Here is an 11,127-nt window from a genome sequence, read left to right on the forward strand (position 1 = left end):
GTGTATCATGTTTCTACACCCTCAGTCTTTTAGTGTAGACCCCTCTCTATCTATGAGCATTGCAGTTATTGATGGAAATTTTTTGCTGTATTTTGGCAAACACTCATTATTCTAAAGGAGATTCCCATAACAGAATTTGCCCAGTTCAGTCAGGAATATGTTCCAGCCCTCATCGTTTTGGAATAATATGTGGTATTAAATGTTGAGAACAAATGACTGGACCTCCACCAATATGACCTTCTGACACAGCAGAAATATCAGAATATCCCTTTGTGCCTCTTGGACCAGTTTACACAAATCAAGAATCGTTATAAAATGAGGAAAAGAAAGATAATATAAGCTCTAAACAGAAGACTAAAGTAATAGTTACATGCCAGATATGACTGGAGGAGAGGTTTAGGTACAGCTTGAGAGTCTGTTACTAAATAGCACAAGAGAAACATGGAGACAATTATAGGATTTCATCATCTCTGTTGTCGCCAGGGAGGGATCTGCTGCTGAGTAATTAAAAAACATTCCAGCTCCACAAAGCTGAAAGATGAGCAGAACGTTTCACCAAATTTACATTGTGTACATAGTTGACTATTGTATGGCAAAAAACGTTTTTTATGATTTTGCAAAAGTACTGTATTTTTTCGTATTAAATTTCTAAACATGGCATAAAGCTGACAATACATATGAATGTTCCTTCAGTTCATTGTACGCTTTATTGACCCATCCACCCCCATGCATGGATTCACATTGGCCAAATGTGCATGTTTATTTTAATGGGGAGAATGGTAATAAATTGCATCAGTCACTTCTGATAGCGGCAGATCTCCTCTATTATCAAAGAATCAGATATGTTTAAATTTAACATGCCAAATCCTTACTTCCCTCATGTTTGTTGTTGGGTTGCTCGTATGCACAATTGTCAACTGATCTTGATAAAATCAATTCACCTTATGGCCAGCTTTCCAAAAAACAAATATAACATCTCATAACTTGTTTAAATATATTATAATGAAAAGTTCATAACAGTAAAGAACCTTCCAATACAGAAGGGGGTTCTTTACTGTAAGAGCAGTGAGACTGTTGAACTCTCTGCCTGAGGATGTGGTGATGGCAAAATTGATGGAGGAGTTTAAGAAAGGATTAGATGTCTTTCTAGAGTGCTATGATATTACAGGATATAGACATTAAATAACCAGCAGGGTTGTTGATCCGGGTCTTGGAGTCAGGTAGGAACTTTCAAACATTGATCCAGGGATTATTCTGACTGCTATTATGGTGTCGGGAAGGAATTTTTCCCCCCAAATGGGCTTAATTGGCTTCTGCGTCGTTGAGGGTTTTTTTGCCTTCCTCAGGATCAACAAGGGGGGGGGGGGGGGGGGGGTCCTGTTCTTTTCTATGATCCCTGGTGCAAATAATGTCTCAGTACAATGGCAGTGCAAAGGAGGGACGTCGTATCATGATCATTGTATGTGAATGAATTAAAAGTGTATTTCTATCATTTAATCTTATATCATATAACAAAGATATTGGTAAGTTCATGCAGCGCGCAAATACACGTCAAACAACAGAAACAAAAATACGGAAATGGGAATGCTATCTCTAACCAACTTAGGAGAGCCATATTCTGCCTAAAAGCAAGGCGATCACCCCAATAGTGGCCCTACATCAATAAGGGCATTTTGCTTGTCTCTAGATGCAGTAAATCAGAATAAACCACTGGTACTTAACTAACAGGTGACTACTGCCTCATCAGATATCATAGGCAGTAGAATAACTGACTCCCTAGAAGAGGCAGGGCCAGAGTAGATACACTTCCACCATGGCTGATTGTTCAGCTAGAGATGTCTCAACCAATCAGCCCATACACTACAGGGAGGTGTGTACAAGTTGGCGCCCAGTGCCAAATGACAGATCACACGCGCCAAAGTCATGGTCACAAGGCCCATAGAGGATATTGTGATATCACTCTAGACCCACTTCCTAGTTGCTGGTGCACCGCAACAGATACGTCATAACATAGTGAATGAAGGGTTGAGGTCCTTTTGGCATTCCTCTGCAAAGAAGTGTTCTACTGAGAAGTGGTGAAGGAGTTGAATGATTGCTGCACCCATTTCAGTCTAAAGAGCGGTGAAGGTCCAGGCAGCTGGACTGCCACCAATCAGTAAATCATGGCATATCATAGCAATATGTCATTACTTACTTTAGTAGGTAAATCTCTGGACTCTTAAGGATACAATATTTTTTTTCCTTGTTGCTGCCCCAAATTTTGACATTTGTAACATTTTATATTTGTGCTAAGATGACTACAGTATGCCTTTCTTTTTCTCATGACCTGAAAGTTGCAAGTTCAATCCCCGCATGGCTCAGGTAGCCGACCCAAGGTTGACTCAGCTTTCCATCCTTCCGAGATCAGTAAAATGAGTATCCAGCTTGGTTGAAGGTAATAAATAAATTACTTGAAAGCGCTGCAGAATAAGTTTTATTTTTATTTATTTTTATCAGACACATGTACATATTTAGACAATTTATGTGGTGACTTGTTAGCATTTAACCTATGTGACCGGGTGTTAAATTGGGCCAATTTTTGCTATATCGGATCATCTTGCTTGATTTTTAGCAAAAAATGCCCAAAAATATCAGCTTTCTGCTTTGAGCTGACTTACAGTGCTGGAGTTCTAAGTTTGAATGTGACCTTGATCAGGATTTGAGCCTGGGACCCACCACTGCATGGAACCAGTGTTGTTCCAGGAACATTTTGGAGGCCAAATTAGAGAACCAGATCTTTATTCCCATTGCTTTTAATGGTAGTTATAATTGGAAGTCTCGATTCACAATTATTTTTGAAAATTGGGTTGGTCACTCCTGACTAGATTACTTCAATAATCACTCAACACTATTGAGGATTCCATTTTATCTGTTTTTAAATGTGTGGAACTTTGTTGTACTGGTTTTATAGTCATGCAGACACAAAACATGTATCCGCTCTGTACTATTTTGTGACAGTTATTCTCTTTTACAGTATTTATTGTATTTTTGGTGATAAAATAACAGATTTATTTTCCATTAGGAGACTTTTACTCTTATTTTTTATAGCTATAGTGTACTGGAAGATATCATTGTGTTAGCGCATTATACTTGGGCATAATAATAGGCATCTGCCTACAGTATGGCCTAGCAGGTATCATCACAAGACCCATCCTTTGAACTTTATTTAGAATGTAGAATACTTGCATAAAAGGGTAAAACCTTTAGATCGTGTCACCGGGGCTAAAGGCAAGTTAGAATAGGGAACCTTTGGTGAAAGGAATCTGTCATAATCCCACAATCCCTTTTCATTTGTGGCATCTGTAAGTCTAGTTTCTAAATCACAAACTGGGTTTCAGTTGCACCCTTAATGGGTGTTCAATTCATCTATAGTATCGCAGAAGTACCTGCTAGCTTCTTTTCTTAGAGCATCTAACAAGTCCCAGAGGTAAAAGAGTCTCACCTGGTGACAGATTCCCTTTATCAACACTATTGGGGTAATATTAAGTGCTAAACCAATAAGAGCAGAGGTTTCTACAACTTTATGTGGTAGTGTGACTGCCAATCACAGCTATCTTCCCATAAGTGATATTATGGGCTTAAGGTTTGTGCCTTGTACTGTCACTAGGGAAAAAAAACTTATCAGTGTGTAGACTTCCATCTGCCTGGTATGTACCGTGTTTCCCTGATGGTCTTCGGCGGCGCTGCAGTAAACTGCCTTCTCCCCGTCTCACAGCTGAGCTTCTTCCTGGTGACGGGGCTTTGAATACCCCGCCTCCAGCAAAGTGCGCACTGTGATTGGCTAATTGAGCCCCAGCCGATCACAGCCAGAACTCGATCAGCAAATCACAGTCACTCAGTGAATGACATCACTGAGGGGCTGTGATTGGCTCATCGAGCGCCAGCTGTGACTGCTGGCTGGGGCTCGATGAGCCAATCACAGCACGTGCTTTGCTGGAGGCAGGCTATTCAAAGCCCCATCACCAGAAAGAAGCTCAGCTTTGAGACAGGGATGACAGAGTTTGCCGCAGCGCTGCCGGAGACCATCGGGAGGCATTGGGACGCCGCGGACTAGGTGAGTAGATTTTTTTTAATGCAGGTTAGGTGAGTCTTATTTTCGGGGGATGCCTTTTATTTCAGGCCTCCTCCGAAAACTGGGGTAGGTCTTATAATTAGGGTAGGTCCTATTTTCAGGGAAACACGATATGTATTTGTCAAGGTGTTACTATGTTGCAACGCATTAAAACACAGTTCACCCTTAGAGATCTGCTCTCAAATACTGAATTAATGAGAATCTATGCTACAAGGAATGGTCTCATCATATGCTTGTTTTACATAACTCATTTAGAAAAACCCCGACAGCCTATGGGTGTTCTCAAATTTGTACTTTGTTTTTCTCCATTAGAGGGATGTATTGACAACTTATGAGTCACATATAGTAGCAACTAGGAAGCCTAGTCTATCCCTAAATGTATTGCTGGTAAAAGGTGAATAAACCCCATACAAACAATATCACTACTGGTACTTAACTGCAGAAAACTGCTTCCACATCAGACCCCTCTAACAGGTCAGGGTACAGGGGTCTGACAACCAATCGGATGGAGGGAGAACAGGCAGGCCAGGACTCAGGCATATGACAAACCATTGGTTGGAGGGAAGAGACAATATAAGACTCAGGCATTCAACAATCCAGGAAACTGACAAGGTCACAGACAACCCATCTGATGAAGGGAAGAAACAGAACATAGACCAGACATGGATAAAACTGGATCCAGGCAAACAGATAAAGGTTTGCCCAGCATACATGCACATAGGAGAATAACTGGCATCCATGTAGGGACAGGCCTGGAATAAATACACTTCTATTACAGCTGATTGGCTGGCTAGGGAAAATAGCTCCCTGTTGGCCAATCAGTCCATACAACACAGAAGAAGCTGAGGCAGGGAAGAGGAATTTCCAACAGACAACACCTAAGGGACCTACTGCAGTGACAGAAAAAATGTACTTATCAGTGCCCAGCTCCAAACGACAAGGCGTATGCGCAATCACATTGGCTGGAGCTGATGTTGTGATATCACTCCGTGATAACGCGCAGCAAGCCACAACAATCTGTTTATGTTAGAAGGTTTTCTTGAACATAAGCTACAACAATCATTTGTAAGCTTTGGGGGAACCTAGTAAAACAAGTGTTCAACTTCCCTGCAACCCCTACACAGGAAAAAAAGGAACATTACATATACAGCAGTTCTAGGGAAACTAAGGCTGTCTGAGCTATGCCTGGATATGACACATCCTCCAAATTATAAAATGCTTTTTGTAGTCACTCCAATTAAATCAGGATTAAAGAGAATCTGTCATATTGAAAATGCAGTACATTCTGCAGGCATCATGGTATAGAGCAGACTGATATATAGTTTTATGAGGAAAGATTCAGTATAACTTGTATTTTATTCATTTACCTTTGCTCAATCTGAGTTAGAGAGTTCAGTGGGCGGAGCTATCAATGATCGATAGCTACCCCTGTACTTACGGTCATACACAAATAGCTATCAATCCCTTATAGCTCCGCCCACTGGACTGTTCAGCTCAGAATGAGCAGAGATGTAAATGAATATAATACAAGTTATACTGAATCTTTCCCTATAAACCTATATATCAGTCTGCTCAGCTCCTCCTGCTGCTCTATAACTCTATCATGCATGCAGTTTGGACAGCATGTTCAAGGTGACAAGTACCCAAGGTTACTTTAAAAAAAAAAATAAATAACACATTTAATAGTTTCAAACTTTAGGCATATTTGAAATAAGGAGAGTAGTAAGTATCAATGAGGACAGACTGATATACAAGTGGTTATAATATACAGCACTATGAAACATATTGGCACCTCGTGATGAAGATAGAAAACCCTGATTCCCCAAAAGTTGGGATGCTGTTTAAAGTGTAATTAAATGTAAAAAAAGAATTCAAGGATTTCAAAATCTCATATAATCATATTTTATTCAGAATAAAACATAGAAGACACATCAGAAGGTGAAGGAGAGACATTTTTCTATTTCATAAAAAAAAAAAAAACTTATTTAGAAATTTCTGGCAGCAACACATCTCAAAAAAGTTCGGGCAGGACCATGTCTACCATTCTGTAGCATTCCATGAGGAGACCAATTGCTAGAGTTTTGGGAGAGGAATGTTGTGCCATTCTTGTCTGATGTAGGATTCTAGCTGCTGGGTCCTTGGTCTTCTTTTTTTTGTCTCAAAATGCACCAAATGTTCTCTATTGGTGAAAGATCTGGACTGCAGGCAGGCCAGTTCTACATCCAAACTCTTCTTCTGCAAGGCCATGCTGTTGTGATGGATGCAGTATGTGGTTTAACATTTTCTTGCTGAAACATGCAAGGCTTTCCCTGAAAGAGACGTTGTCTGGATGGGAACATATGTTGTTCTTAAACCCCTATATACTGCTCAGCATTCATAGTGACTTACATATAGTGTCAAGAAGTGTAAGCTGCGCTATTGCAACCCCATCCCATCCAATCTGAGATGCAGGCTTTTGAACTGTGCACCTATAACAAGCTGGATGGTCCCTCTCCTCTTGAGTCTGCAGGACATGGCGTCCATGGTTTCCAAAAACAATTTCAAATTTTGATTCATCTGACCACGGAACAGTTTTCCCTTTTGCTTCAGTCCATTTTAAATGAGTTTTAACCTAGAGAAGACAGCGGTGTTTCTGGATTTTGTGGATATATGGCTTCTTTTTTGCATAATAAAGCTTTCATTTGCATTTGTGGACTGCATGGCGAACCATGTTTGCAAACAGTAATTTCTGGAAGTATTCCTGAGTCCATGCAGTGATTTGCATTACAGAATCATGCCTGTTTTTAAGGCAACGCCACCTGAGGGCTTGTAGATCTCGAGCATCCAGTGTTAACTGTTGGCCTTGTCACTTGTACATATTAATTATTCCAGATTCTCCAAATCTTTTGATGATATTATGTACTTTAGATGGTGGGATATAAGTCTTCGCAATTTTCTACGTTAAACATTTTTCTGAAATTGTTCCACAGTTTTTAGATGCAGCTTTTCACAGATTGGTGAACCTCTGACCATCTTTGCTTCTGAGAGACTCTGCCTCTCTAACATGTTCTTTTTATACACAGTCATGTGACTTATTAGAAAGTTGACCCTCCAGCTGTTTTTCATTAGTACCACCTACTTTTCCAGCCTTTTGTTACCCGTGTCCCAAGTTTTGTGAAATGTGTTGCTGCTATCAGTTTATAAATCAGTTAATTTTTTTCATGAAATGGAAAAATCTCTCACTTTCAACTTCTGATATGTGTTCTATGTTCCACTGGGAATAAAATATGATTATATTATCATAATATTATTTTTTCTTTACCTCTTACACAGTGTCCCAACTTTTTTTGAAATTGGGAGTTGTAGTATACACACATAAACAAACCCTATATACTCAATAAAGTCACGATACATCAGAACTAGAGATGAGTGAACGTACTCGTTTAGGGCGTTTTTGCACTTGAGCACCGCTTTTTCCAAGTAACTGACTACTCTGGCGAAAAGATTTGGGGGGTGCCGGAGGTGAGTGTGACGTTGCAGAGGGGAGTGGGGGGGGGGGGAGAGAGAGAGAGCTCCCCCCTCTTCCCCACTGCTTCCCCTCGCTCCACCACGCTGCCCCGCCGGCGGCACCCGAATCTTTTCGCCCAAGTAGTCAGTTACTCAGAAAAAGCGGTGCTCCAGTGCAAAAACGCCCTAAACGAGTACGTTCACTCATCTCTAATCAGAACTTATCAAGTATAGTACACTAAAAATTGCTAAAAGTGAAGAACTCATTTCAAATGACATATGGACAGCATTAGTTTATAAAATACGATTCATGATAAATAATAATAATATAAAATCCTGTCTAAATACAAGGATATAGATTTTCTAAACTTTTAAAACAAATTAAATAATATTTTGCTTCCTGGAAAACTTTGCTTGGGGTGAAGCAATACCCATGCTCATGCCTCATTATACTCAATGATGATTATTTGCATTCAATATTTCCTATACTGGATATTTGCTGCTATACCAACCATGTTACAGCTACTGTTACATTAACATTGCATTACATATGGAATCTATTATTACATATATTGTCACCTATATTCCCCTTTATGTGACTATTAAGTATATTAACCCTTATTAATCCACATTTTAAATAATCCACAAGATTATCTAGGACATTTCTGTGTATTTATAAATCAGTTACAGATTTTTACTAAATATTGATTAGAGATTTTTTTTCCAAAGCTGTAGACAGCAGTCTTACCTAATCCTACACCAGATGATGACCACGGATTTGCTGTTACTGTATGTTGCAAGCAGATTCCTTCTGATGCTTTAAACAGCCTTTATAGCTGTCAGGAGCATGAAATCCTATAAAAAGTTGTAAAACCGTCTCCCTCTAATAACTTCTGTCCTCTAAAATCTGAAAGGTGTTTGTTAAAAACGGCCCCTCAAGAAGCAGGCCTGGATCACAAGGAAAGTATTTCCTGCCTTGAAGAAGTATGCATGTACTAAAAGAACGGAGTAAGACGGAAAAACTAGAAACTAAAAATGGAATCTGCAAAAAGAAAATAAGAAGAGGAAAAATCTTCACTGCTGAGTCCAGAGGTTTGATTTAGGAGACTGTGGTGCTTACGCCTACGAGTCTGACACAGCTTCAACAGAAAAAAAATCCCAGTCGCTCTGCTTTATTAAACAGATATATAACACAATGATCTAGTATGATGAGAATGCAACTTTCCATCTATCTATCTATCTATCTATCTATCTATCTATCTATCTATCTATCTATCCATACTACCTACACACATCCAGATCTTGCAGAGCTGAAACTGTCATTTAACTGTTCATAACCAAGATGCTTCATTAGTGTCCTATGTACTACGGGAGATAACACATTGTGATATGCCAAATGTAAAAGTTCTGCTACGCCACTGCACATTAATAAACGGAGCTTTGCTGTGCAACCCACTGATCTGACCGAAAGTCATAAGAATACTAAATTATAGGAAAATAATATTGCCATATAGCTTTACCTCTTGAATTTACTTCTACCACACTCGAAAAACATTTACTGTGGCCAATGTCTTCATAATTGTCCCATGAGAACTGTGCTGACGTCTTCCGAGTCAAGTAATACGTGCACTAAGTTTGCAGTATAACCTTCTGTCTTCAGGCTTTGTAGAACCGTCGACCATTATTTTTTTTCACTCTTCTGTCTCCGTAGAATGACTTCCCTCTGACTGCTGCTCTAGGCTGAGAACTTGGATCCTCATTTGGTTTTGATTAAATCCAGACAGGCTGCTTAGATGTTCAGATGTAAGCAAAAGAAAAAGACATGGCACACAGCAATATAACCACCGGATTGATTCGATAATTACTGTAGCAAAATCTGGTATCTGCCAGAGTGATAATATAATAAATGTATTTCTTCAATGTGTGAATTGGCTAAGTTCTTTCTCCACTTTGGATTTGCTGGTTCATTGCTGATCCAGAGGAATTTTAAAAGCGTAAGTTTATTTGTTGCTAATATATTATTAATGTATTGTTAAAAAAAGCTATATTTAAAGTGAACCTGTCATTATATAGGTTCATTATGAAATTAAAGGGTTGCCCCCCAAAACCTCATTCTTTTTATTTTTATAGAATGTTAATCAATACGTTATGTTGTGGCTGGCCTCTGGGACTCCCACCATAGCCAAGAGGGTCTCATTCTCAGCTGCCCCATATACTTGAATGTGAGCATAGGAAATAGGTGACTGAAGGCTCAGATTTTTTTTTTTTTTGAAGACTTGTGGGGCTCTATTTGCTCTCAGGGCTTAGTCAGACGGGCGTTTTTTGCCGCGATTTGCGCATGCGCATGCGTCCGGCGATTTTTTAAAACCATTGCTTCGCAATGGTATCGGACACATGAGCGCTTTTTATGCGCTGGTCCGAAAAATTATAGAACAAAAAATCGCAGATCGCACCTATCTGCGATCTGCGATTCCTGTTCGCTTCTGTATATGCGCTCAATGGGGCCGGCGGCAGCAGCGCCGACCCCATTGAGAACATATAGAAGACAAATCATTCTTCTCTGCCACAGCTGTAACAGCTGTGGCAGAGAAGAACGATGTTTGCCCATTGAATTCAATGGAGCGGCAATACAGCCGCTCCATTGAAAGCAATGGGCTGCCGGCGTGCGCGGGGTTAATTGTCGGGAAGGGGTTAAATATATAAACCCTTCCCTGCAATTCATGCTAAAATGTGTTAAAATAAAAAAAAATTGTATACTCACCTTTCCGCTGCAGCCGGAGTCCAGCCGCGGCCGCTGTCAGTTCTCCTGAACTGCTTCTTGGCACTATTCAGCCGGCGGGGCTTTAAAATCCCCGCCTGCTGAATGATCTGCTCTGATTGGTCACAGCCTGACCAATCAGAGGCCGGTTTCACTCACACACCCATTCATGAATTCATGAATGGGTGAGTGACTGCTGCCTCTCAGCGCTGAGCCAATCAGGGGCAGGTCTGACTCACATCCATTCATGAATTCATGAGTGGGTGTGAGTGAGGCATGCCTCTGATTGGCTCAGCGCTGAGCCAATCAGGGGGCAGGTCTGACTCACACCCCCTTCACACCCACTGCAGGACGGCTGCCCGGAGCTGCAGGCAGAAGGTGAGAATGCAATTTTTTTTTATTTTAACACATTTTAGGATGGATTGCAGGTAAGGGCTTATATATTTAAGCCCTTACCGACAATTCATCCCACACTCGCCCGCAGCGTATTGCTTTCAATGGAGCCGGCTGTATTGCCGTCTCCATTGAATGCAATGCGCTGGACAGCTCCGGCCCGTTTCTAATGAAACGCGGCTAGGAGCAGATTTTCGGGCGATTTGCGGGCGACTTGCGCGCACCGGTCACGCGATTTGCGGATGCGCATCCGTCATGCGATCCGCAAATCGCGGCAAAAAACGCCCGTCTGACTAAGGCCTTAGGGTGTATTCACACATGATGTTTTCATTGTATTATTGGCACACCACTTGGTGCATATGATAACACAATATCTTCC

The 11,127-nt window shown here is 40.6% G+C and overlaps 1 protein-coding gene across 1 annotated transcript in view; it reads right to left on the minus strand.

The window, feature by feature from the left end:
• LOC136573524 (rho GTPase-activating protein 7-like) overlaps positions 1-8,406 on the minus strand; it is a 214,401-nt gene extending 205,995 nt beyond the window's left edge. Inside the window, exon 1 of the mRNA XM_066574804.1 lies at positions 8,346-8,406. The gene's annotated coding sequence lies outside the window, so the exon portion shown is untranslated. The remainder of the gene's footprint in view (positions 1-8,345) is intronic.
• Between the last annotated feature and the right edge of the window lie 2,721 nt (positions 8,407-11,127).

Source organism: Eleutherodactylus coqui, chromosome 7, assembly GCF_035609145.1.
Source record: "Eleutherodactylus coqui strain aEleCoq1 chromosome 7, aEleCoq1.hap1, whole genome shotgun sequence".
NCBI lineage: Eukaryota > Metazoa > Chordata > Amphibia > Anura > Eleutherodactylidae > Eleutherodactylus > Eleutherodactylus coqui.